At 52.8% G+C, this 27,805-nt stretch overlaps 5 non-coding genes and 1 pseudogene across 5 annotated transcripts; all 6 read left to right on the top strand.

The window, feature by feature from the left end:
• The first annotated feature begins 774 nt into the window (after positions 1-774).
• LOC140455826 (U1 spliceosomal RNA) lies at positions 775-938 on the top strand. The gene has a single exon (XR_011953062.1). It is a non-coding gene; the product is annotated as a U1 spliceosomal RNA (small nuclear RNA).
• Positions 939-4,978: 4,040 nt separating this feature from the next.
• On the top strand, positions 4,979-5,142 carry LOC140455774 (U1 spliceosomal RNA). The gene has a single exon (XR_011953027.1). It is a non-coding gene; the product is annotated as a U1 spliceosomal RNA (small nuclear RNA).
• Positions 5,143-9,198: 4,056 nt separating this feature from the next.
• Positions 9,199-9,352, top strand: LOC140455797 (U1 spliceosomal RNA; annotated as a pseudogene).
• A 4,041-nt stretch (positions 9,353-13,393) lies between these two features.
• LOC140455793 (U1 spliceosomal RNA) lies at positions 13,394-13,558 on the top strand. Its single transcript, XR_011953044.1, has one exon. It is a non-coding gene; the product is annotated as a U1 spliceosomal RNA (small nuclear RNA).
• A 4,041-nt stretch (positions 13,559-17,599) lies between these two features.
• Positions 17,600-17,764, top strand: LOC140455790 (U1 spliceosomal RNA). The gene has a single exon (XR_011953042.1). It is a non-coding gene; the product is annotated as a U1 spliceosomal RNA (small nuclear RNA).
• A 4,041-nt stretch (positions 17,765-21,805) lies between these two features.
• On the top strand, positions 21,806-21,970 carry LOC140455789 (U1 spliceosomal RNA). Its single transcript, XR_011953041.1, has one exon. It is a non-coding gene; the product is annotated as a U1 spliceosomal RNA (small nuclear RNA).
• The last annotated feature ends 5,835 nt before the right edge of the window (positions 21,971-27,805 follow it).

Below are 27,805 nucleotides of genomic sequence, written 5' to 3'. Positions count from 1 at the left end.
GTTTCCACACCGTAGGGAATCTAATCTTGTACTTCAACCATAATAACCACGTGTCATTATTAGTGCAAGTAAATCAAAGACATATATGAAAATAATATTTACATTTGAATCACAGGCGACTGTTTTTCGAAACAACAGAGGGTGTTGAAAACATGGAATGTGCATCCAGAAAAGGTGGTGCTCTCAGTTTAATGTCACATCTAAACAGCGTTGAGGAATATTTCCTTGTTCCTGGCACCTTTAATCTTAACCGTGAGGTCTCCTGAAGTGATTGATTTACATGGTGGAACACAGAGGGGGGAAGATTGCAAAGCTGCAGTTTCACAAAAGAAGATTTGTTCAATTTGTAGGGATTAGGAAAAAGTGATTTCAAAATATCTTTCAAGTTTCACCAGCAAAGCTTACAAATTGCTTTTATTCGCGTTCACCTCACATTGTAAATAGTGTTTGATAACAGAGTGCTTCAAGTGTATGAGAGAATTCTGCGGCTTTGTTTTGGTGAAAGAGGAGATACTGTGAAGGGGGCGGGGCGGAGCGGAGTATTTCCGTTTAAGGACGAAATGCAAATTAGCGCAGCTTCTCACGTCGCCCAGTGAGTGTCGTATTCAGTGAAACCTGAGTCTTTCTGGATGTTCTGTGATCCAGGTGAGAAATTGCGCTGTTGTACAGGCAGGGAACCTTAGAGAGATGTATTTCCGATTTTCGAAAACGCAGTTAGTATGAGTGTAAGAGGTATGGGCTGTTGTTGGGTTTGAGCGAGTGAGAATATTAAGCATACTTACCTGGCAGGGGAGATACCATGATCACCAAGGTGGTTCTCCCAGGACGAGGCTATCCCATTGCACTTCGGGTGTGCTGACGCCTGCGATGTCCCCAAATGCGGGATACTCGACTGCAAAATTTGTGGTAGTGGGGGACTGCGTTCGCGCTCTCCCCTGAATTACAAGCAAAAGTCAGATGATCCTATAGATGTCGCTCATTTGTGTTTCGTGCGGCTTCTAATATATCCCTGTATCTATGTTCACTTCAGTTTCACTCAAATTCACACGTAATGCCGCCCCTCTTATTTCATCCTGCAATAAACCGCTATCTTCAATGCTTTTCACAACAGGACCGCTCTGCCCTCATCAATCCTCTTTGGTACTTCTTCAAAAAACTCAATCAACTTTGGGAGATATGATTTCCCACACACAAAGCCATGTTGACTATCCCGAATCAGTCCTTGCCTCTCTCAGCATGTAGTCCTGGACCTTGGAATGTGCCTCCAACACGTGGGAAAGGTCGACTCCTTGTTCTGGAAGACCAACAATTTTTTGGAAGACCAGAGAGCAACTTTCACCATTTGCCACGCACAAAGCCACACTGACTGTTCCAAATGGGTCCTCGCCTCCCCAAATGCCTCGAGATCCTAACTCTCAGAATCCTCTCTCACAACTTAGCAACCACAGCCGTTAGGCTCACCAATCTATTGTCTCCATTTTGTGATTATGTGTGAAAGAACAGAAACCAACATAGTCATTCTAAAACATGAGAGACTTAACAAACAATCGAGGTCTTTTTCGGTATATAATTTCAGTTACATCACACTGTAAACTTTTGCTCTCAATTCTGTGTCTTACAATCTTATTCTCCCCAACCACGTGATGAAGGAGCAGTGCTCTGAAAGCTAGTGCTTCCAAATGAACCTGTTGTGGTGTGATTTGTAGCTGACTAGGCCTTCTGTGGCAGTGAATTCAATGAATTTGCCACACTCTGAATGTAGGGAGTGTTGCTGAACATAAAGACCTTGGAGTGTCGGTTCACGCTTCCTTGAAAGTCGACTCACAGATCAATTACAGAAGGTATTTTGTAAACCGGACGCTACGTCCAGGGCCCTGATGGAAACGGTCAAAGACGCCAAGCTGCACGACGTCTTCAGCGCCCCTGCAGACGGAGCGCAGCGTAGATACACCTGGTCACGGGCAGACGGGTCTATCCGCTCAAGGATAGATTACCTGTTTGTGTCCCGAACGCTCTCGGTCAGATCCACCGACGTCAAGCCGGTGTTCTTCTCTGACCACTGCCTCCTGCTGGCCGACTGTCACCTACAGGACGAACAGCGGGCGGGCAAGGGAACGTGGAAACTGAACACTAAGCTGTTGACCCCGGGAAACATCGAAGAGCTCAAGAGGGATTACGCAGGTTGGAGAACCGTGAAGCCCCTCTTTGAGTCTCCAGCGGACTGGTGGGAAACGGTAAAAGGGAACATCAAGAGGTTCTTTATCCTCAAAGGTGTCCAGGAGGCGAGAGAGAGGCGGGGAAAACTGTCCCAGCTCCAGGAAAGTATGCAGAACCTGCTCCTGCTGCAGACGATGGGGGTGGATGTCACGGAGGACCTCAAGGAGGTGAAGGGCCAGCAAGCCTCGCTCTTTGCCTCGGAGGCCTCCAGGATAATCTTCCGGTCCAGGGTCCGCTCGGTGGAGCAGGACGAGACGTGCTCACGTTTCTTCTTCCAGAAGGTGCACAAAGAGAGCTCCGTGCTCAGCAGCCTGAAGAAAGAAGATGGCTCGGTAACGTCATCTCAGGCTGACGTCATGAGGATCAGCAAATCCTTCTACGCCAGCCTGTATGACTCGAAGCCGACCGACAGCGCGGCCTCCCAGTCGTTCCTGTCCTCTATCACGGAGGTCCTAGATGACGGAACACGAGAGAGGCTGGACCAGCCGCTATCTCTGGATGAACTGACCAAGGCCCTCGAGTCCTTCGAAAAGAATAAAACTCCCGGAAGCGACGGCTTACCGGTCGAGGTTTATTCCGCTCTTTGGGACTCGATCGGCCAGGACCTGCTGGAGGTGTATGTCAGTATGCTTCGGGCAGGTACCATGAGTGAATCCATGAGGAAAGGCATCATCACCCTCGTCTACAAGCGGAAGGGAGAGAGGGAGGAAATTAGAAATTGGAGACCGATCTCACTGTTAAATGCAGACTACAAAATCTTGTCAAAGGTCATCGCCAACCGGGTCAGGTCTGCTCTGGGATCGGTGATCCACCCGGACCAAACCTGTGCTGTACCGGGCAGGAAGATCTCTGAGAGTCTCGCACTCCTCAGGGATACGATCGCCTACGTGCAGGACAGGGGGGTGGACACCTGTCTCATCAGCCTGGACCAGGAGAAAGCCTTTGACAGGATATCGCATACATATATGAGGGATGTCCTCTCCAAAATGGGCTTTGGGGAGGGAATCGGAAATTGGATCAGACTGCTCTACACCAACATTGTCAGTGCAGTCTCAATCAATGGGTGGGAATCAGATAGCTTCCCTGTAAGATCTGGAGTCAGGCAGGGATGCCCCCTCTCACCCGCCTTGTTTGTGTGTTGCATAGAGCCATTTGCCGAATCCATCAGGAAGGATGCGAGCCTGAGAGGGGTGACTATTCCTGGCAGCGGGGGCCTGCAGGTTAAGGCCTCCCTGTACATGGATGACGTCGCTGTTTTCTGCTCGGATCCGCTGTCCGTGCACAGACTCGTGTGCATCTGCGACCAGTTCGAACGGGCCTCGGGGGCCAAGGTAAACCGAGGCAAGAGCGAGGCCATGCTCTTCGGGAACTGGGCCGACCAATCCTCTATCCCCTTCACCGTCAGGACTGACCACCTGAAGGTGCTGGGTATTTGGTTCGGGGGGGCTGGGGCGTGCGCCAAGACCTGGGAGGAGCGGATCAGGAAGATGAGACAGAAACTAGGCAGATGGGGGCAACGGTCGCTCTCCATCGCGGGAAAAAACCTGGTCATCAGGTGTGAGGTCCTCTCAGTATTGCTATATGTGGCACAGGTCTGGCCTATCCCCAGGACCTGTGCCGCCGCAGTCACCCGGGCCATCTTCCAATTCATTTGGAGATCAAAGATGGACCGGGTCCGAAGAGACTCAATGTACAAAGACCGGTGCAATGGGGGAAAAAACACGCCCAATGCCACCCTCACCCTGATGGCCACCTTTGTGTGTGGCTGCATCAAGCTGTGCGTGGATCCCCGGTACGCAAACACCAAGTGTCACTACGTACTGAGGTTCTACCTGTCCCCGGTGTTGCGAAGGATGGGCCTGGCCTCGCTGCCGCGGAACGCTCCGAGTAGTTGGACCGTTCCGTATCACCTGTCCTTCGTGGAGATATTTATGAGGAAAAACACCTTTGACCACAAGTCCATCAGGAAGTGGTCAGCACGTAGTGTCCTTGAGACCCTTCGGGAAAAGGAGAGGGCGGATCCTGTCGAGCGGTTCCCTGAGCAGACTGTCAAAGCCATTTGGCAGAATGCCTCATCGCCAGAACTTTCCAACAAGCACCAAGACGTGGCTTGGCTGGTGGTGAGAAGGGCTCTGCCTGTGAGATCCTTCATGCACGCCCGGACTCTCTGCCGCACCGCACGCTGCCCTCGAAGTGGCTGCGGGGGGGACGAGACTGTCACACACCTCCTTCTGGAATGTGCCTATGCAGAGGAAGTCTGGAGAGGAATGCAGTGGTGCTTGTCGAGGTTCGTCCCGAGCAGCGCCGTGACGCGGGACTCCGTGCTCTACGGCCTGTTCCCCGGGACTCACACCGAGACGAACATTAACTGCGCCTGGAGGATCATCAACTCGGTGAAGGACGCTCTCTGGGCGGTCCGAAACCTGTTGATCTTCCAGCTGAAGGAGTTGACCCCGACCGAGTGTTGCAGACTGGCACATTCCAAGGTCCAAGACTACGTGTTGAGGGACGCGCTGAAGCTTGGGGCAGCTGCCGCCAAGGCGCGGTGGGGAAGGACCACCGTGTAAGATCGGCCTGCCGAAAGAAGAACAGGGGGCCCATACAGACGTTTTTTTTGGGCTCTGCTGATGCCTCAGCCAAATATATGTATATATACAGGATTGAAAAAATGCACAGGATTGTAAAGGACAAGAATAAAGTCGAATCTGTGTTTGTAAATATGGACATATGTATGGCATGATCCAATGTACAGACCATCAAATCATTTATGAATAAAGTATATTTTTGAAATAAAAAAAAAGGTTCTCCCAGGACGAGGCTATCCCATTGCACTTCGGGTGTGCTGACGCCTGCGATGTCCCCAAATGCGGGATACTCGACTGCAAAATTTGTGGTAGTGGGGGACTGCGTTCGCGCTCTCCCCTGAATTACAAGCAAAAGTCAGATGATCCTATAGATGTCGCTCATTTGTGCTTCGTGCGGCTTCTAATATATCCCTGTATCTATGTTCACTTCAGTTTCACTCAAATTCACACGTAATGCCGCCCCTCTTATTTCATCCTGCAATAAACCGCTATCTTCAATGCTTTTCACAACAGGACCGCTCTGCCCTCATCAATCCTCTTTGGTACTTCTTCAAAAAACTCAATCAACTTTGGGAGATATGATTTCCCACACACAAAGCCATGTTGACTATCCCGAATCAGTCCTTGCCTCTCTCAGCATGTAGTCCTGGACCTTGGAATGTGCCTCCAACACGTGGGAAAGGTCGACTCCTTGTTCTGGAAGACCAACAATTTTTTGGAAGACCAGAGAGCAACTTTCACCATTTGCCACGCACAAAGCCACACTGACTGTTCCAAATGGGTCCTCGCCTCCCCAAATGCCTCGAGATCCTAACTCTCAGAATCCTCTCTCACAACTTAGCAACCACAGCCGTTAGGCTCACCAATCTATTGTCTCCATTTTGTGATTATGTGTGAAAGAACAGAAACCAACATAGTCATTCTAAAACATGAGAGACTTAACAAACAATCGAGGTCTTTTTCGGTATATAATTTCAGTTACATCACACTGTAAACTTTTGCTCTCAATTCTGTGTCTTACAATCTTATTCTCCCCAACCACGTGATGAAGGAGCAGTGCTCTGAAAGCTAGTGCTTCCAAATGAACCTGTTGTGGTGTGATTTGTAGCTGACTAGGCCTTCTGTGGCAGTGAATTCAATGAATTTGCCACACTCTGAATGTAGGGAGTGTTGCTGAACATAAAGACCTTGGAGTGTCGGTTCACGCTTCCTTGAAAGTCGACTCACAGATCAATTACAGAAGGTATTTTGTAAACCGGACGCTACGTCCAGGGCCCTGATGGAAACGGTCAAAGACGCCAAGCTGCACGACGTCTTCAGCGCCCCTGCAGACGGAGCGCAGCGTAGATACACCTGGTCACGGGCAGACGGGTCTATCCGCTCAAGGATAGATTACCTGTTTGTGTCCCGAACGCTCTCGGTCAGATCCACCGACGTCAAGCCGGTGTTCTTCTCTGACCACTGCCTCCTGCTGGCCGACTGTCACCTACAGGACGAACAGCGGGCGGGCAAGGGAACGTGGAAACTGAACACTAAGCTGTTGACCCCGGGAAACATCGAAGAGCTCAAGAGGGATTACGCAGGTTGGAGAACCGTGAAGCCCCTCTTTGAGTCTCCAGCGGACTGGTGGGAAACGGTAAAAGGGAACATCAAGAGGTTCTTTATCCTCAAAGGTGTCCAGGAGGCGAGAGAGAGGCGGGGAAAACTGTCCCAGCTCCAGGAAAGTATGCAGAACCTGCTCCTGCTGCAGACGATGGGGGTGGATGTCACGGAGGACCTCAAGGAGGTGAAGGGCCAGCAAGCCTCGCTCTTTGCCTCGGAGGCCTCCAGGATAATCTTCCGGTCCAGGGTCCGCTCGGTGGAGCAGGACGAGACGTGCTCACGTTTCTTCTTCCAGAAGGTGCACAAAGAGAGCTCCGTGCTCAGCAGCCTGAAGAAAGAAGATGGCTCGGTAACGTCATCTCAGGCTGACGTCATGAGGATCAGCAAATCCTTCTACGCCAGCCTGTATGACTCGAAGCCGACCGACAGCGCGGCCTCCCAGTCGTTCCTGTCCTCTATCACGGAGGTCCTAGATGACGGAACACGAGAGAGGCTGGACCAGCCGCTATCTCTGGATGAACTGACCAAGGCCCTCGAGTCCTTCGAAAAGAATAAAACTCCCGGAAGCGACGGCTTACCGGTCGAGGTTTATTCCGCTCTTTGGGACTCGATCGGCCAGGACCTGCTGGAGGTGTATGTCAGTATGCTTCGGGCAGGTACCATGAGTGAATCCATGAGGAAAGGCATCATCACCCTCGTCTACAAGCGGAAGGGAGAGAGGGAGGAAATTAGAAATTGGAGACCGATCTCACTGTTAAATGCAGACTACAAAATCTTGTCAAAGGTCATCGCCAACCGGGTCAGGTCTGCTCTGGGATCGGTGATCCACCCGGACCAAACCTGTGCTGTACCGGGCAGGAAGATCTCTGAGAGTCTCGCACTCCTCAGGGATACGATCGCCTACGTGCAGGACAGGGGGGTGGACACCTGTCTCATCAGCCTGGACCAGGAGAAAGCCTTTGACAGGATATCGCATACATATATGAGGGATGTCCTCTCCAAAATGGGCTTTGGGGAGGGAATCGGAAATTGGATCAGACTGCTCTACACCAACATTGTCAGTGCAGTCTCAATCAATGGGTGGGAATCAGATAGCTTCCCTGTAAGATCTGGAGTCAGGCAGGGATGCCCCCTCTCACCCGCCTTGTTTGTGTGTTGCATAGAGCCATTTGCCGAATCCATCAGGAAGGATGCGAGCCTGAGAGGGGTGACTATTCCTGGCAGCGGGGGCCTGCAGGTTAAGGCCTCCCTGTACATGGATGACGTCGCTGTTTTCTGCTCGGATCCGCTGTCCGTGCACAGACTCGTGTGCATCTGCGACCAGTTCGAACGGGCCTCGGGGGCCAAGGTAAACCGAGGCAAGAGCGAGGCCATGCTCTTCGGGAACTGGGCCGACCAATCCTCTATCCCCTTCACCGTCAGGACTGACCACCTGAAGGTGCTGGGTATTTGGTTCGGGGGGGCTGGGGCGTGCGCCAAGACCTGGGAGGAGCGGATCAGGAAGATGAGACAGAAACTAGGCAGATGGGGGCAACGGTCGCTCTCCATCGCGGGAAAAAACCTGGTCATCAGGTGTGAGGTACTCTCAGTATTGCTATATGTGGCACAGGTCTGGCCTATCCCCAGGACCTGTGCCGCCGCAGTCACCCGGGCCATCTTCCAATTCATTTGGAGATCAAAGATGGACCGGGTCCGAAGAGACTCTATGTACAAAGACCGGTGCAATGGGGGAAAAAACACGCCCAATGCCACCCTCACCCTGATGGCCACCTTTGTGTGTGGCTGCATCAAGCTGTGCGTGGATCCCCGGTACGCAAACACCAAGTGTCACTACGTACTGAGGTTCTACCTGTCCCCGGTGTTGCGAAGGATGGGCCTGGCCTCGCTGCCGCGGAACGCTCCGAGTAGTTGGACCGTTCCGTATCACCTGTCCTTCGTGGAGAAATTTATGAGGAAAAACACCTTTGACCACAAGTCCATCAGGAAGTGGTCAGCACGTAGCGTCCTTGAGACCCTTCGGGAAAAGGAGAGGGCGGATCCTGTCGAGCGGTTCCCTGAGCAGACTGTCAAAGCCATTTGGCAGAATGCCTCATCGCCAGAACTTTCCAACAAGCACCAAGACGTGGCTTGGCTGGTGGTGAGAAGGGCTCTGCCTGTGAGATCCTTTATGCACGCCCGGACTCTCTGCCGCACCGCACGCTGCCCTCGAAGTGGCTGCGGGGGGGACGAGACTGTCACACACCTCCTTCTGGAATGTGCCTATGCAGAGGAAGTCTGGAGAGGAATGCAGTGGTGCTTGTCGAGGTTCGTCCCGAGCAGCGCCGTGACGCGGGACTCCGTGCTCTACGGCCTGTTCCCCGGGACTCACACCGAGACGAACATTAACTGCGCCTGGAGGATCATCAACTCGGTGAAGGACGCTCTCTGGGCGGTCCGAAACCTGTTGATCTTCCAGCTGAAGGAGTTGACCCCGACCGAGTGTTGCAGACTGGCACATTCCAAGGTCCAAGACTACGTGTTGAGGGACGCGCTGAAGCTTGGGGCAGCTGCCGCCAAGGCGCGGTGGGGAAAGACCACTGTGTAAGATCGGCCTGCCGAAAGAAGAACAGGGGGCCCATACAGACGTTTTTTTGGGCTCTGCTGATGCCTCAGCCAAATATATGTATATATACAAGATTGAAAAAATGCACAGGATTGTAAAGGACAAGAATAAAGTCGAATCTGTGTTTGTAAATATGGACATATGTATGGCATGATCCAATGTACAGACCATCAAATCATTTATGAATAAAGTATATTTTTGAAATAAAAAAAAAAAAAAAAGGTTCTCCCAGGACGAGGCTATCCCATTGCACTTCGGGTGTGCTGACGCCTGCGATGTCCCCAAATGCGGGATACTCGACTGCAAAATTTGTGGTAGTGGGGGACTGCGTTCGCGCTCTCCCCTGAATTACAAGCAAAAGTCAGATGATCCTATAGATGTCGCTCATTTGTGCTTCGTGCGGCTTCTAATATATCCCTGTATCTATGTTCACTTCAGTTTCACTCAAATTCACACGTAATGCCGCCCCTCTTATTTCATCCTGCAATAAACCGCTATCTTCAATGCTTTTCACAACAGGACCGCTCTGCCCTCATCAATCCTCTTTGGTACTTCTTCAAAAAACTCAATCAACTTTGGGAGATATGATTTCCCACACACAAAGCCATGTTGACTATCCCGAATCAGTCCTTGCCTCTCTCAGCATGTAGTCCTGGACCTTGGAATGTGCCTCCAACACGTGGGAAAGGTCGACTCCTTGTTCTGGAAGACCAACAATTTTTTGGAAGACCAGAGAGCAACTTTCACCATTTGCCACGCACAAAGCCACACTGACTGTTCCAAATGGGTCCTCGCCTCCCCAAATGCCTCGAGATCCTAACTCTCAGAATCCTCTCTCACAACTTAGCAACCACAGCCGTTAGGCTCACCAATCTATTGTCTCCATTTTGTGATTATGTGTGAAAGAACAGAAACCAACATAGTCATTCTAAAACATGAGAGACTTAACAAACAATCGAGGTCTTTTTCGGTATATAATTTCAGTTACATCACACTGTAAACTTTTGCTCTCAATTCTGTGTCTTACAATCTTATTCTCCCCAACCACGTGATGAAGGAGCAGTGCTCTGAAAGCTAGTGCTTCCAAATGAACCTGTTGTGGTGTGATTTGTAGCTGACTAGGCCTTCTGTGGCAGTGAATTCAATGAATTTGCCACACTCTGAATGTAGGGAGTGTTGCTGAACATAAAGACCTTGGAGTGTCGGTTCACGCTTCCTTGAAAGTCGACTCACAGATCAATTACAGAAGGTATTTTGTAAACCGGACGCTACGTCCAGGGCCCTGATGGAAACGGTCAAAGACGCCAAGCTGCACGACGTCTTCAGCGCCCCTGCAGACGGAGCGCAGCGTAGATACACCTGGTCACGGGCAGACGGGTCTATCCGCTCAAGGATAGATTACCTGTTTGTGTCCCGAACGCTCTCGGTCAGATCCACCGACGTCAAGCCGGTGTTCTTCTCTGACCACTGCCTCCTGCTGGCCGACTGTCACCTACAGGACGAACAGCGGGCGGGCAAGGGAACGTGGAAACTGAACACTAAGCTGTTGACCCCGGGAAACATCGAAGAGCTCAAGAGGGATTACGCAGGTTGGAGAACCGTGAAGCCCCTCTTTGAGTCTCCAGCGGACTGGTGGGAAACGGTAAAAGGGAACATCAAGAGGTTCTTTATCCTCAAAGGTGTCCAGGAGGCGAGAGAGAGGCGGGGAAAACTGTCCCAGCTCCAGGAAAGTATGCAGAACCTGCTCCTGCTGCAGACGATGGGGGTGGATGTCACGGAGGACCTCAAGGAGGTGAAGGGCCAGCAAGCCTCGCTCTTTGCCTCGGAGGCCTCCAGGATAATCTTCCGGTCCAGGGTCCGCTCGGTGGAGCAGGACGAGACGTGCTCACGTTTCTTCTTCCAGAAGGTGCACAAAGAGAGCTCCGTGCTCAGCAGCCTGAAGAAAGAAGATGGCTCGGTAACGTCATCTCAGGCTGACGTCATGAGGATCAGCAAATCCTTCTACGCCAGCCTGTATGACTCGAAGCCGACCGACAGCGCGGCCTCCCAGTCGTTCCTGTCCTCTATCACGGAGGTCCTAGATGACGGAACACGAGAGAGGCTGGACCAGCCGCTATCTCTGGATGAACTGACCAAGGCCCTCGAGTCCTTCGAAAAGAATAAAACTCCCGGAAGCGACGGCTTACCGGTCGAGGTTTATTCCGCTCTTTGGGACTCGATCGGCCAGGACCTGCTGGAGGTGTATGTCAGTATGCTTCGGGCAGGTACCATGAGTGAATCCATGAGGAAAGGCATCATCACCCTCGTCTACAAGCGGAAGGGAGAGAGGGAGGAAATTAGAAATTGGAGACCGATCTCACTGTTAAATGCAGACTACAAAATCTTGTCAAAGGTCATCGCCAACCGGGTCAGGTCTGCTCTGGGATCGGTGATCCACCCGGACCAAACCTGTGCTGTACCGGGCAGGAAGATCTCTGAGAGTCTCGCACTCCTCAGGGATACGATCGCCTACGTGCAGGACAGGGGGGTGGACACCTGTCTCATCAGCCTGGACCAGGAGAAAGCCTTTGACAGGATATCGCATACATATATGAGGGATGTCCTCTCCAAAATGGGCTTTGGGGAGGGAATCGGAAATTGGATCAGACTGCTCTACACCAACATTGTCAGTGCAGTCTCAATCAATGGGTGGGAATCAGATAGCTTCCCTGTAAGATCTGGAGTCAGGCAGGGATGCCCCCTCTCACCCGCCTTGTTTGTGTGTTGCATAGAGCCATTTGCCGAATCCATCAGGAAGGATGCGAGCCTGAGAGGGGTGACTATTCCTGGCAGCGGGGGCCTGCAGGTTAAGGCCTCCCTGTACATGGATGACGTCGCTGTTTTCTGCTCGGATCCGCTGTCCGTGCACAGACTCGTGTGCATCTGCGACCAGTTCGAACGGGCCTCGGGGGCCAAGGTAAACCGAGGCAAGAGCGAGGCCATGCTCTTCGGGAACTGGGCCGACCAATCCTCTATCCCCTTCACCGTCAGGACTGACCACCTGAAGGTGCTGGGTATTTGGTTCGGGGGGGCTGGGGCGTGCGCCAAGACCTGGGAGGAGCGGATCAGGAAGATGAGACAGAAACTAGGCAGATGGGGGCAACGGTCGCTCTCCATCGCGGGAAAAAACCTGGTCATCAGGTGTGAGGTCCTCTCAGTATTGCTATATGTGGCACAGGTCTGGCCTATCCCCAGGACCTGTGCCGCCGCAGTCACCCGGGCCATCTTCCAATTCATTTGGAGATCAAAGATGGACCGGGTCCGAAGAGACTCAATGTACAAAGACCGGTGCAATGGGGGAAAAAACACGCCCAATGCCACCCTCACCCTGATGGCCACCTTTGTGTGTGGCTGCATCAAGCTGTGCGTGGATCCCCGGTACGCAAACACCAAGTGTCACTACGTACTGAGGTTCTACCTGTCCCCGGTGTTGCGAAGGATGGGCCTGGCCTCGCTGCCGCGGAACGCTCCGAGTAGTTGGACCGTTCCGTATCACCTGTCCTTCGTGGAGAAATTTATGAGGAAAAACACCTTTGACCACAAGTCCATCAGGAAGGGGTCAGCACGTAGCGTCCTTGAGACCCTTCGGGAAAAGGAGAGGGCGGATCCTGTCGAGCGGTTCCCTGAGCAGACTGTCAAAGCCATTTGGCAGAATGCCTCATCGCCAGAACTTTCCAACAAGCACCAAGACGTGGCTTGGCTGGTGGTGAGAAGGGCTCTGCCTGTGAGATCCTTTATGCACGCCCGGACTCTCTGCCGCACCGCACGCTGCCCTCGAAGTGGCTGCGGGGGGGACGAGACTGTCACACACCTCCTTCTGGAATGTGCCTATGCAGAGGAAGTCTGGAGAGGAATGCAGTGGTGCTTGTCGAGGTTCGTCCCGAGCAGCGCCGTGACGCGGGACTCCGTGCTCTACGGCCTGTTCCCCGGGACTCACACCGAGACGAACATTAACTGCGCCTGGAGGATCATCAACTCGGTGAAGGACGCTCTCTGGGCGGTCCGAAACCTGTTGATCTTCCAGCTGAAGGAGTTGACCCCGACCGAGTGTTGCAGACTGGCACATTCCAAGGTCCAAGACTACGTGTTGAGGGACGCGCTGAAGCTTGGGGCAGCTGCCGCCAAGGCGCGGTGGGGAAAGACCACCGTGTAAGATCGGCCTGCCGAAAGAAGAACAGGGGGCCCATACAGACGTTTTTTTTTGGGCTCTGCTGATGCCTCAGCCAAATATATGTATATATACAAGATTGAAAAAATGCACAGGATTGTAAAGGACAAGAATAAAGTCGAATCTGTGTTTGTAAATATTGACATATGTATGGCATGATCCAATGTACAGACCATCAAATCATTTATGAATAAAGTATATTTTTGAAATAAAAAAAAAAGGTTCTCCCAGGACGAGGCTATCCCATTGCACTTCGGGTGTGCTGACGCCTGCGATGTCCCCAAATGCGGGATACTCGACTGCAAAATTTGTGGTAGTGGGGGACTGCGTTCGCGCTCTCCCCTGAATTACAAGCAAAAGTCAGATGATCCTATAGATGTCGCTCATTTGTGCTTCGTGCGGCTTCTAATATATCCCTGTATCTATGTTCACTTCAGTTTCACTCAAATTCACACGTAATGCCGCCCCTCTTATTTCATCCTGCAATAAACCGCTATCTTCAATGCTTTTCACAACAGGACCGCTCTGCCCTCATCAATCCTCTTTGGTACTTCTTCAAAAAACTCAATCAACTTTGGGAGATATGATTTCCCACACACAAAGCCATGTTGACTATCCCGAATCAGTCCTTGCCTCTCTCAGCATGTAGTCCTGGACCTTGGAATGTGCCTCCAACACGTGGGAAAGGTCGACTCCTTGTTCTGGAAGACCAACAATTTTTTGGAAGACCAGAGAGCAACTTTCACCATTTGCCACGCACAAAGCCACACTGACTGTTCCAAATGGGTCCTCGCCTCCCCAAATGCCTCGAGATCCTAACTCTCAGAATCCTCTCTCACAACTTAGCAACCACAGCCGTTAGGCTCACCAATCTATTGTCTCCATTTTGTGATTATGTGTGAAAGAACAGAAACCAACATAGTCATTCTAAAACATGAGAGACTTAACAAACAATCGAGGTCTTTTTCGGTATATAATTTCAGTTACATCACACTGTAAACTTTTGCTCTCAATTCTGTGTCTTACAATCTTATTCTCCCCAACCACGTGATGAAGGAGCAGTGCTCTGAAAGCTAGTGCTTCCAAATGAACCTGTTGTGGTGTGATTTGTAGCTGACTAGGCCTTCTGTGGCAGTGAATTCAATGAATTTGCCACACTCTGAATGTAGGGAGTGTTGCTGAACATAAAGACCTTGGAGTGTCGGTTCACGCTTCCTTGAAAGTCGACTCACAGATCAATTACAGAAGGTATTTTGTAAACCGGACGCTACGTCCAGGGCCCTGATGGAAACGGTCAAAGACGCCAAGCTGCACGACGTCTTCAGCGCCCCTGCAGACGGAGCGCAGCGTAGATACACCTGGTCACGGGCAGACGGGTCTATCCGCTCAAGGATAGATTACCTGTTTGTGTCCCGAACGCTCTCGGTCAGATCCACCGACGTCAAGCCGGTGTTCTTCTCTGACCACTGCCTCCTGCTGGCCGACTGTCACCTACAGGACGAACAGCGGGCGGGCAAGGGAACGTGGAAACTGAACACTAAGCTGTTGACCCCGGGAAACATCGAAGAGCTCAAGAGGGATTACGCAGGTTGGAGAACCGTGAAGCCCCTCTTTGAGTCTCCAGCGGACTGGTGGGAAACGGTAAAAGGGAACATCAAGAGGTTCTTTATCCTCAAAGGTGTCCAGGAGGCGAGAGAGAGGCGGGGAAAACTGTCCCAGCTCCAGGAAAGTATGCAGAACCTGCTCCTGCTGCAGACGATGGGGGTGGATGTCACGGAGGACCTCAAGGAGGTGAAGGGCCAGCAAGCCTCGCTCTTTGCCTCGGAGGCCTCCAGGATAATCTTCCGGTCCAGGGTCCGCTCGGTGGAGCAGGACGAGACGTGCTCACGTTTCTTCTTCCAGAAGGTGCACAAAGAGAGCTTCGTGCTCAGCAGCCTGAAGAAAGAAGATGGCTCGGTAACGTCATCTCAGGCTGACGTCATGAGGATCAGCAAATCCTTCTACGCCAGCCTGTATGACTCGAAGCCGACCGACAGCGCGGCCTCCCAGTCGTTCCTGTCCTCTATCACGGAGGTCCTAGATGACGGAACACGAGAGAGGCTGGACCAGCCGCTATCTCTGGATGAACTGACCAAGGCCCTCGAGTCCTTCGAAAAGAATAAAACTCCCGGAAGCGACGGCTTACCGGTCGAGGTTTATTCCGCTCTTTGGGACTCGATCGGCCAGGACCTGCTGGAGGTGTATGTCAGTATGCTTCGGGCAGGTACCATGAGTGAATCCATGAGGAAAGGCATCATCACCCTCGTCTACAAGCGGAAGGGAGAGAGGGAGGAAATTAGAAATTGGAGACCGATCTCACTGTTAAATGCAGACTACAAAATCTTGTCAAAGGTCATCGCCAACCGGGTCAGGTCTGCTCTGGGATCGGTGATCCACCCGGACCAAACCTGTGCTGTACCGGGCAGGAAGATCTCTGAGAGTCTCGCACTCCTCAGGGATACGATCGCCTACGTGCAGGACAGGGGGGTGGACACCTGTCTCATCAGCCTGGACCAGGAGAAAGCCTTTGACAGGATATCGCATACATATATGAGGGATGTCCTCTCCAAAATGGGCTTTGGGGAGGGAATCGGAAATTGGATCAGACTGCTCTACACCAACATTGTCAGTGCAGTCTCAATCAATGGGTGGGAATCAGATAGCTTCCCTGTAAGATCTGGAGTCAGGCAGGGATGCCCCCTCTCACCCGCCTTGTTTGTGTGTTGCATAGAGCCATTTGCCGAATCCATCAGGAAGGATGCGAGCCTGAGAGGGGTGACTATTCCTGGCAGCGGGGGCCTGCAGGTTAAGGCCTCCCTGTACATGGATGACGTCGCTGTTTTCTGCTCGGATCCGCTGTCCGTGCACAGACTCGTGTGCATCTGCGACCAGTTCGAACGGGCCTCGGGGGCCAAGGTAAACCGAGGCAAGAGCGAGGCCATGCTCTTCGGGAACTGGGCCGACCAATCCTCTATCCCCTTCACCGTCAGGACTGACCACCTGAAGGTGCTGGGTATTTGGTTCGGGGGGGCTGGGGCGTGCGCCAAGACCTGGGAGGAGCGGATCAGGAAGATGAGACAGAAACTAGGCAGATGGGGGCAACGGTCGCTCTCCATCGCGGGAAAAAACCTGGTCATCAGGTGTGAGGTCCTCTCAGTATTGCTATATGTGGCACAGGTCTGGCCTATCCCCAGGACCTGTGCCGCCGCAGTCACCCGGGCCATCTTCCAATTCATTTGGAGATCAAAGATGGACCGGGTCCGAAGAGACTCAATGTACAAAGACCGGTGCAATGGGGGAAAAAACACGCCCAATGCCACCCTCACCCTGATGGCCACCTTTGTGTGTGGCTGCATCAAGCTGTGCGTGGATCCCCGGTACGCAAACACCAAGTGTCACTACGTACTGAGGTTCTACCTGTCCCCGGTGTTGCGAAGGATGGGCCTGGCCTCGCTGCCGCGGAACGCTCCGAGTAGTTGGACCGTTCCGTATCACCTGTCCTTCGTGGAGAAATTTATGAGGAAAAACACCTTTGACCACAAGTCCATCAGGAAGGGGTCAGCACGTAGCGTCCTTGAGACCCTTCGGGAAAAGGAGAGGGCGGATCCTGTCGAGCGGTTCCCTGAGCAGACTGTCAAAGCCATTTGGCAGAATGCCTCATCGCCAGAACTTTCCAACAAGCACCAAGACGTGGCTTGGCTGGTGGTGAGAAGGGCTCTGCCTGTGAGATCCTTTATGCACGCCCGGACTCTCTGCCGCACCGCACGCTGCCCTCGAAGTGGCTGCGGGGGGGACGAGACTGTCACACACCTCCTTCTGGAATGTGCCTATGCAGAGGAAGTCTGGAGAGGAATGCAGTGGTGCTTGTCGAGGTTCGTCCCGAGCAGCGCCGTGACGCGGGACTCCGTGCTCTACGGCCTGTTCCCCGGGACTCACACCGAGACGAACATTAACTGCGCCTGGAGGATCATCAACTCGGTGAAGGACGCTCTCTGGGCGGTCCGAAACCTGTTGATCTTCCAGCTGAAGGAGTTGACCCCGACCGAGTGTTGCAGACTGGCACATTCCAAGGTCCAAGACTACGTGTTGAGGGACGCGCTGAAGCTTGGGGCAGCTGCCGCCAAGGCGCGGTGGGGAAAGACCACCGTGTAAGATCGGCCTGCCGAAAGAAGAACAGGGGGCCCATACAGACGTTTTTTTTTGGGCTCTGCTGATGCCTCAGCCAAATATATGTATATATACAAGATTGAAAAAATGCACAGGATTGTAAAGGACAAGAATAAAGTCGAATCTGTGTTTGTAAATATTGACATATGTATGGCATGATCCAATGTACAGACCATCAAATCATTTATGAATAAAGTATATTTTTGAAATAAAAAAAAAAGGTTCTCCCAGGACGAGGCTATCCCATTGCACTTCGGGTGTGCTGACGCCTGCGATGTCCCCAAATGCGGGATACTCGACTGCAAAATTTGTGGTAGTGGGGGACTGCGTTCGCGCTCTCCCCTGAATTACAAGCAAAAGTCAGATGATCCTATAGATGTCGCTCATTTGTGCTTCGTGCGGCTTCTAATATATCCCTGTATCTATGTTCACTTCAGTTTCACTCAAATTCACACGTAATGCCGCCCCTCTTATTTCATCCTGCAATAAACCGCTATCTTCAATGCTTTTCACAACAGGACCGCTCTGCCCTCATCAATCCTCTTTGGTACTTCTTCAAAAAACTCAATCAACTTTGGGAGATATGATTTCCCACACACAAAGCCATGTTGACTATCCCGAATCAGTCCTTGCCTCTCTCAGCATGTAGTCCTGGACCTTGGAATGTGCCTCCAACACGTGGGAAAGGTCGACTCCTTGTTCTGGAAGACCAACAATTTTTTGGAAGACCAGAGAGCAACTTTCACCATTTGCCACGCACAAAGCCACACTGACTGTTCCAAATGGGTCCTCGCCTCCCCAAATGCCTCGAGATCCTAACTCTCAGAATCCTCTCTCACAACTTAGCAACCACAGCCGTTAGGCTCACCAATCTATTGTCTCCATTTTGTGATTATGTGTGAAAGAACAGAAACCAACATAGTCATTCTAAAACATGAGAGACTTAACAAACAATCGAGGTCTTTTTCGGTATATAATTTCAGTTACATCACACTGTAAACTTTTGCTCTCAATTCTGTGTCTTACAATCTTATTCTCCCCAACCACGTGATGAAGGAGCAGTGCTCTGAAAGCTAGTGCTTCCAAATGAACCTGTTGTGGTGTGATTTGTAGCTGACTAGGCCTTCTGTGGCAGTGAATTCAATGAATTTGCCACACTCTGAATGTAGGGAGTGTTGCTGAACATAAAGACCTTGGAGTGTCGGTTCACGCTTCCTTGAAAGTCGACTCACAGATCAATTACAGAAGGTATTTTGTAAACCGGACGCTACGTCCAGGGCCCTGATGGAAACGGTCAAAGACGCCAAGCTGCACGACGTCTTCAGCGCCCCTGCAGACGGAGCGCAGCGTAGATACACCTGGTCACGGGCAGACGGGTCTATCCGCTCAAGGATAGATTACCTGTTTGTGTCCCGAACGCTCTCGGTCAGATCCACCGACGTCAAGCCGGTGTTCTTCTCTGACCACTGCCTCCTGCTGGCCGACTGTCACCTACAGGACGAACAGCGGGCGGGCAAGGGAACGTGGAAACTGAACACTAAGCTGTTGACCCCGGGAAACATCGAAGAGCTCAAGAGGGATTACGCAGGTTGGAGAACCGTGAAGCCCCTCTTTGAGTCTCCAGCGGACTGGTGGGAAACGGTAAAAGGGAACATCAAGAGGTTCTTTATCCTCAAAGGTGTCCAGGAGGCGAGAGAGAGGCGGGGAAAACTGTCCCAGCTCCAGGAAAGTATGCAGAACCTGCTCCTGCTGCAGACGATGGGGGTGGATGTCACGGAGGACCTCAAGGAGGTGAAGGGCCAGCAAGCCTCGCTCTTTGCCTCGGAGGCCTCCAGGATAATCTTCCGGTCCAGGGTCCGCTCGGTGGAGCAGGACGAGACGTGCTCACGTTTCTTCTTCCAGAAGGTGCACAAAGAGAGCTCCGTGCTCAGCAGCCTGAAGAAAGAAGATGGCTCGGTAACGTCATCTCAGGCTGACGTCATGAGGATCAGCAAATCCTTCTACGCCAGCCTGTATGACTCGAAGCCGACCGACAGCGCGGCCTCCCAGTCGTTCCTGTCCTCTATCACGGAGGTCCTAGATGACGGAACACGAGAGAGGCTGGACCAGCCGCTATCTCTGGATGAACTGACCAAGGCCCTCGAGTCCTTCGAAAAGAATAAAACTCCCGGAAGCGACGGCTTACCGGTCGAGGTTTATTCCGCTCTTTGGGACTCGATCGGCCAGGACCTGCTGGAGGTGTATGTCAGTATGCTTCGGGCAGGTACCATGAGTGAATCCATGAGGAAAGGCATCATCACCCTCGTCTACAAGCGGAAGGGAGAGAGGGAGGAAATTAGAAATTGGAGACCGATCTCACTGTTAAATGCAGACTACAAAATCTTGTCAAAGGTCATCGCCAACCGGGTCAGGTCTGCTCTGGGATCGGTGATCCACCCGGACCAAACCTGTGCTGTACCGGGCAGGAAGATCTCTGAGAGTCTCGCACTCCTCAGGGATACGATCGCCTACGTGCAGGACAGGGGGGTGGACACCTGTCTCATCAGCCTGGACCAGGAGAAAGCCTTTGACAGGATATCGCATACATATATGAGGGATGTCCTCTCCAAAATGGGCTTTGGGGAGGGAATCGGAAATTGGATCAGACTGCTCTACACCAACATTGTCAGTGCAGTCTCAATCAATGGGTGGGAATCAGATAGCTTCCCTGTAAGATCTGGAGTCAGGCAGGGATGCCCCCTCTCACCCGCCTTGTTTGTGTGTTGCATAGAGCCATTTGCCGAATCCATCAGGAAGGATGCGAGCCTGAGAGGGGTGACTATTCCTGGCAGCGGGGGCCTGCAGGTTAAGGCCTCCCTGTACATGGATGACGTCGCTGTTTTCTGCTCGGATCCGCTGTCCGTGCACAGACTCGTGTGCATCTGCGACCAGTTCGAACGGGCCTCGGGGGCCAAGGTAAACCGAGGCAAGAGCGAGGCCATGCTCTTCGGGAACTGGGCCGACCAATCCTCTATCCCCTTCACCGTCAGGACTGACCACCTGAAGGTGCTGGGTATTTGGTTCGGGGGGGCTGGGGCGTGCGCCAAGACCTGGGAGGAGCGGATCAGGAAGATGAGACAGAAACTAGGCAGATGGGGGCAACGGTCGCTCTCCATCGCGGGAAAAAACCTGGTCATCAGGTGTGAGGTCCTCTCAGTATTGCTATATGTGGCACAGGTCTGGCCTATCCCCAGGACCTGTGCCGCCGCAGTCACCCGGGCCATCTTCCAATTCATTTGGAGATCAAAGATGGACCGGGTCCGAAGAGACTCAATGTACAAAGACCGGTGCAATGGGGGAAAAAACACGCCCAATGCCACCCTCACCCTGATGGCCACCTTTGTGTGTGGCTGCATCAAGCTGTGCGTGGATCCCCGGTACGCAAACACCAAGTGTCACTACGTACTGAGGTTCTACCTGTCCCCGGTGTTGCGAAGGATGGGCCTGGCCTCGCTGCCGCGGAACGCTCCGAGTAGTTGGACCGTTCCGTATCACCTGTCCTTCGTGGAGAAATTTATGAGGAAAAACACCTTTGACCACAAGTCCATCAGGAAGGGGTCAGCACGTAGCGTCCTTGAGACCCTTCGGGAAAAGGAGAGGGCGGATCCTGTCGAGCGGTTCCCTGAGCAGACTGTCAAAGCCATTTGGCAGAATGCCTCATCGCCAGAACTTTCCAACAAGCACCAAGACGTGGCTTGGCTGGTGGTGAGAAGGGCTCTGCCTGTGAGATCCTTTATGCACGCCCGGACTCTCTGCCGCACCGCACGCTGCCCTCGAAGTGGCTGCGGGGGGGACGAGACTGTCACACACCTCCTTCTGGAATGTGCCTATGCAGAGGAAGTCTGGAGAGGAATGCAGTGGTGCTTGTCGAGGTTCGTCCCGAGCAGCGCCGTGACGCGGGACTCCGTGCTCTACGGCCTGTTCCCCGGGACTCACACCGAGACGAACATTAACTGCGCCTGGAGGATCATCAACTCGGTGAAGGACGCTCTCTGGGCGGTCCGAAACCTGTTGATCTTCCAGCTGAAGGAGTTGACCCCGACCGAGTGTTGCAGACTGGCACATTCCAAGGTCCAAGACTACGTGTTGAGGGACGCGCTGAAGCTTGGGGCAGCTGCCGCCAAGGCGCGGTGGGGAAAGACCACCGTGTAAGATCGGCCTGCCGAAAGAAGAACAGGGGGCCCATACAGACGTTTTTTTTTGGGCTCTGCTGATGCCTCAGCCAAATATATGTATATATACAAGATTGAAAAAATGCACAGGATTGTAAAGGACAAGAATAAAGTCGAATCTGTGTTTGTAAATATTGACATATGTATGGCATGATCCAATGTACAGACCATCAAATCATTTATGAATAAAGTATATTTTTGAAATAAAAAAAAAAGGTTCTCCCAGGACGAGGCTATCCCATTGCACTTCGGGTGTGCTGACGCCTGCGATGTCCCCAAATGCGGGATACTCGACTGCAAAATTTGTGGTAGTGGGGGACTGCGTTCGCGCTCTCCCCTGAATTACAAGCAAAAGTCAGATGATCCTATAGATGTCGCTCATTTGTGCTTCGTGCGGCTTCTAATATATCCCTGTATCTATGTTCACTTCAGTTTCACTCAAATTCACACGTAATGCCGCCCCTCTTATTTCATCCTGCAATAAACCGCTATCTTCAATGCTTTTCACAACAGGACCGCTCTGCCCTCATCAATCCTCTTTGGTACTTCTTCAAAAAACTCAATCAACTTTGGGAGATATGATTTCCCACACACAAAGCCATGTTGACTATCCCGAATCAGTCCTTGCCTCTCTCAGCATGTAGTCCTGGACCTTGGAATGTGCCTCCAACACGTGGGAAAGGTCGACTCCTTGTTCTGGAAGACCAACAATTTTTTGGAAGACCAGAGAGCAACTTTCACCATTTGCCACGCACAAAGCCACACTGACTGTTCCAAATGGGTCCTCGCCTCCCCAAATGCCTCGAGATCCTAACTCTCAGAATCCTCTCTCACAACTTAGCAACCACAGCCGTTAGGCTCACCAATCTATTGTCTCCATTTTGTGATTATGTGTGAAAGAACAGAAACCAACATAGTCATTCTAAAACATGAGAGACTTAACAAACAATCGAGGTCTTTTTCGGTATATAATTTCAGTTACATCACACTGTAAACTTTTGCTCTCAATTCTGTGTCTTACAATCTTATTCTCCCCAACCACGTGATGAAGGAGCAGTGCTCTGAAAGCTAGTGCTTCCAAATGAACCTGTTGTGGTGTGATTTGTAGCTGACTAGGCCTTCTGTGGCAGTGAATTCAATGAATTTGCCACACTCTGAATGTAGGGAGTGTTGCTGAACATAAAGACCTTGGAGTGTCGGTTCACGCTTCCTTGAAAGTCGACTCACAGATCAATTACAGAAGGTATTTTGTAAACCGGACGCTACGTCCAGGGCCCTGATGGAAACGGTCAAAGACGCCAAGCTGCACGACGTCTTCAGCGCCCCTGCAGACGGAGCGCAGCGTAGATACACCTGGTCACGGGCAGACGGGTCTATCCGCTCAAGGATAGATTACCTGTTTGTGTCCCGAACGCTCTCGGTCAGATCCACCGACGTCAAGCCGGTGTTCTTCTCTGACCACTGCCTCCTGCTGGCCGACTGTCACCTACAGGACGAACAGCGGGCGGGCAAGGGAACGTGGAAACTGAACACTAAGCTGTTGACCCCGGGAAACATCGAAGAGCTCAAGAGGGATTACGCAGGTTGGAGAACCGTGAAGCCCCTCTTTGAGTCTCCAGCGGACTGGTGGGAAACGGTAAAAGGGAACATCAAGAGGTTCTTTATCCTCAAAGGTGTCCAGGAGGCGAGAGAGAGGCGGGGAAAACTGTCCCAGCTCCAGGAAAGTATGCAGAACCTGCTCCTGCTGCAGACGATGGGGGTGGATGTCACGGAGGACCTCAAGGAGGTGAAGGGCCAGCAAGCCTCGCTCTTTGCCTCGGAGGCCTCCAGGATAATCTTCCGGTCCAGGGTCCGCTCGGTGGAGCAGGACGAGACGTGCTCACGTTTCTTCTTCCAGAAGGTGCACAAAGAGAGCTCCGTGCTCAGCAGCCTGAAGAAAGAAGATGGCTCGGTAACGTCATCTCAGGCTGACGTCATGAGGATCAGCAAATCCTTCTACGCCAGCCTGTATGACTCGAAGCCGACCGACAGCGCGGCCTCCCAGTCGTTCCTGTCCTCTATCACGGAGGTCCTAGATGACGGAACACGAGAGAGGCTGGACCAGCCGCTATCTCTGGATGAACTGACCAAGGCCCTCGAGTCCTTCGAAAAGAATAAAACTCCCGGAAGCGACGGCTTACCGGTCGAGGTTTATTCCGCTCTTTGGGACTCGATCGGCCAGGACCTGCTGGAGGTGTATGTCAGTATGCTTCGGGCAGGTACCATGAGTGAATCCATGAGGAAAGGCATCATCACCCTCGTCTACAAGCGGAAGGGAGAGAGGGAGGAAATTAGAAATTGGAGACCGATCTCACTGTTAAATGCAGACTACAAAATCTTGTCAAAGGTCATCGCCAACCGGGTCAGGTCTGCTCTGGGATCGGTGATCCACCCGGACCAAACCTGTGCTGTACCGGGCAGGAAGATCTCTGAGAGTCTCGCACTCCTCAGGGATACGATCGCCTACGTGCAGGACAGGGGGGTGGACACCTGTCTCATCAGCCTGGACCAGGAGAAAGCCTTTGACAGGATATCGCATACATATATGAGGGATGTCCTCTCCAAAATGGGCTTTGGGGAGGGAATCGGAAATTGGATCAGACTGCTCTACACCAACATTGTCAGTGCAGTCTCAATCAATGGGTGGGAATCAGATAGCTTCCCTGTAAGATCTGGAGTCAGGCAGGGATGCCCCCTCTCACCCGCCTTGTTTGTGTGTTGCATAGAGCCATTTGCCGAATCCATCAGGAAGGATGCGAGCCTGAGAGGGGTGACTATTCCTGGCAGCGGGGGCCTGCAGGTTAAGGCCTCCCTGTACATGGATGACGTCGCTGTTTTCTGCTCGGATCCGCTGTCCGTGCACAGACTCGTGTGCATCTGCGACCAGTTCGAACGGGCCTCGGGGGCCAAGGTAAACCGAGGCAAGAGCGAGGCCATGCTCTTCGGGAACTGGGCCGACCAATCCTCTATCCCCTTCACCGTCAGGACTGACCACCTGAAGGTGCTGGGTATTTGGTTCGGGGGGGCTGGGGCGTGCGCCAAGACCTGGGAGGAGCGGATCAGGAAGATGAGACAGAAACTAGGCAGATGGGGGCAACGGTCGCTCTCCATCGCGGGAAAAAACCTGGTCATCAGGTGTGAGGTCCTCTCAGTATTGCTATATGTGGCACAGGTCTGGCCTATCCCCAGGACCTGTGCCGCCGCAGTCACCCGGGCCATCTTCCAATTCATTTGGAGATCAAAGATGGACCGGGTCCGAAGAGACTCAATGTACAAAGACCGGTGCAATGGGGGAAAAAACACGCCCAATGCCACCCTCACCCTGATGGCCACCTTTGTGTGTGGCTGCATCAAGCTGTGCGTGGATCCCCGGTACGCAAACACCAAGTGTCACTACGTACTGAGGTTCTACCTGTCCCCGGTGTTGCGAAGGATGGGCCTGGCCTCGCTGCCGCGGAACGCTCCGAGTAGTTGGACCGTTCCGTATCACCTGTCCTTCGTGGAGATATTTATGAGGAAAAACACCTTTGACCACAAGTCCATCAGGAAGGGGTCAGCACGTAGCGTCCTTGAGACCCTTCGGGAAAAGGAGAGGGCGGATCCTGTCGAGCGGTTCCCTGAGCAGACTGTCAAAGCCATTTGGCAGAATGCCTCATCGCCAGAACTTTCCAACAAGCACCAAGACGTGGCTTGGCTGGTGGTGAGAAGGGCTCTGCCTGTGAGATCCTTTATGCACGCCCGGACTCTCTGCCGCACCGCACGCTGCCCTCGAAGTGGCTGCGGGGGGGACGAGACTGTCACACACCTCCTTCTGGAATGTGCCTATGCAGAGGAAGTCTGGAGAGGAATGCAGTGGTGCTTGTCGAGGTTCGTCCCGAGCAGCGCCGTGACGCGGGACTCCGTGCTCTACGGCCTGTTCCCCGGGACTCACACCGAGACGAACATTAACTGCGCCTGGAGGATCATCAACTCGGTGAAGGACGCTCTCTGGGCGGTCCGAAACCTGTTGATCTTCCAGCTGAAGGAGTTGACCCCGACCGAGTGTTGCAGACTGGCACATTCCAAGGTCCAAGACTACGTGTTGAGGGACGCGCTGAAGCTTGGGGCAGCTGCCGCCAAGGCGCGGTGGGGAAAGACCACTGTGTAAGATCGGCCTGCCGAAAGAAGAACAGGGGGCCCATACAGACGTTTTTTTTTGGGCTCTGCTGATGCCTCAGCCAAATATATGTATATATACAAGATTGAAAAAATGCACAGGATTGTAAAGGACAAGAATAAAGTCGAATCTGTGTTTGTAAATATGGACATATGTATGGCATGATCCAATGTACAGACCATCAAATCATTTATGAATAAAGTATATTTTTGAAATAAAAAAAAAAAAAGTGTACTGCCTGCAGGATTTCCCTGGGGCAGGCTACTTCGATGTGACCTTCAGAAGCGTGAAGCAGTGCGAACAGCTCCTGAAGGTCTTCAAGGAGAAGGAAGGGGAGCCGCTGTTCTCCATCTTGTCGGCGACGCCATTGTGTGTGCTTCCTGCACAGAGGAACCGGGTTGTTACAATCCATATGTACAACCCCTACGTTCCAGCGGCTGATGTCCTGACCTTCCTGGGAAGGTACGTCCAAGTCGAGGGAGAAGCCACCGATGTGATCGACCCCTTTGGGATCTGGACCAGTAAGAGGCAGGTCAAGGCAACTCTGAGGGCCGATGACAGTGGGAACATCCTCCACCCACCCTCGAGCTTCGCAATCGGAGGGAGCAGAGGCTACCTGACATATGCAGGGCAGCCCAAAGTGTGCCGAACCTGCGGGAAGTCGGGACACGTGGCGGTGGATTGCAAAGTGACCGTCTGCAGGAACTGCAAACAGGAGGGTCACTTGACAAAGGACTGTCGGGAGGAAAAGAGCTGCAACCTGTGCGGGGAGGCGGGCCACATGTACAAGGCCTGCCCAAGACGAGGAGCCGCCACCTACGCACAGATGGCCGGAGGTGGCAACACGAGCCGCGGACCGACAAAGTCTAACGAGGTACCGCGAATCAGCAAAGGAACGGTGCCTGGAGGCACCCAGAAGGAAGGGAAAGTTGTAGAGGAGCAGGCAGCAGACAGCGGGGAGATGCAGCAGCCGACCCAAGCTCCTGCAAGACAGACGGAGGAAATGGAAGAGGAGGGATCAAAGGAGGCAGAGCAGTGGATTATCGTTAAAAACAGGAAAAGGAAACCTCTCGAGGGCCCCAAAGCCACCAAGCGAAGGGGGAAGAGACACCTCCAAGAGGAGGATACAGGCAGCTCCTCCGAGGGTGAGGACGGGCGCAAGAAGGGTCGCCTCCGGAGGAAGAGGCAGAGCGCCGTGGGGAGAAAGGAGGGCAACACCGCCCAAGAAGGAAAAGACGATCCCTCTGAGGGGATGGGCGAAGGCCTCCCCCTACCCGGTGAGAACCAAGGGGTACCCACCGGCCCACAGCTCCAGGGAACTGGGAGCAGCGTCCCAGTGACAGCCCTGATGTCAGATGGAGAACGGGGCGATGCGGACCCTGGGTCTGACACGATGACACCAGAGCGGGGAAATGACTCCAGCGTGGAGCCGGACAACTACCTCAGCCCTGGGAAGGTCCAGCAGTTTGCTGTCACCACGGGGATGCACGCAGCTACCCCACTGGAGCAAGACCAGAAGAAAATGGACACTGGTAACCCCGCAAACTGTTAAAATGGGGTTTAAAATTGCCAGCATAAATGTGCGTAGCATTAAAGCGGCTACGCGATGTGTTTCAACGCTGGCCTTCCTGGCCAACGTCAAAGCCGATGTCCTGTTTCTGCAGGAGTGCGGGATACCGCACCTCAGCAGTTACAGGAGATGGTCGAGCTTGTGGGCCCACGGGCCGTCAGTGTGGTCGGGGGGCAACGATAGCCGCGCCTCCGGCCTGGGTATCCTGTTGCGGGGAGGCAACTTCACCATCTCCGAGGTTAAGGAGGTGGTGGGCGGGCGCCTCCTCGTCGTGGACGTCAAATACAGAAACGCTCCCGTGAGACTAATCAACGTGTACGCCCCAGTGGGTAAGAGTGAACGGTTGGCCGTCCTGCAACAGCTTCCACTGTTGCTGGCTACGTCCAGGCCGGTCATTCTGGCCGGAGACT

Source organism: Chiloscyllium punctatum, chromosome 30, assembly GCF_047496795.1.
Source record: "Chiloscyllium punctatum isolate Juve2018m chromosome 30, sChiPun1.3, whole genome shotgun sequence".
Lineage (NCBI taxonomy): Eukaryota > Metazoa > Chordata > Chondrichthyes > Orectolobiformes > Hemiscylliidae > Chiloscyllium > Chiloscyllium punctatum.
This window is presented reverse-complemented; position numbering and strand designations above follow the sequence as displayed.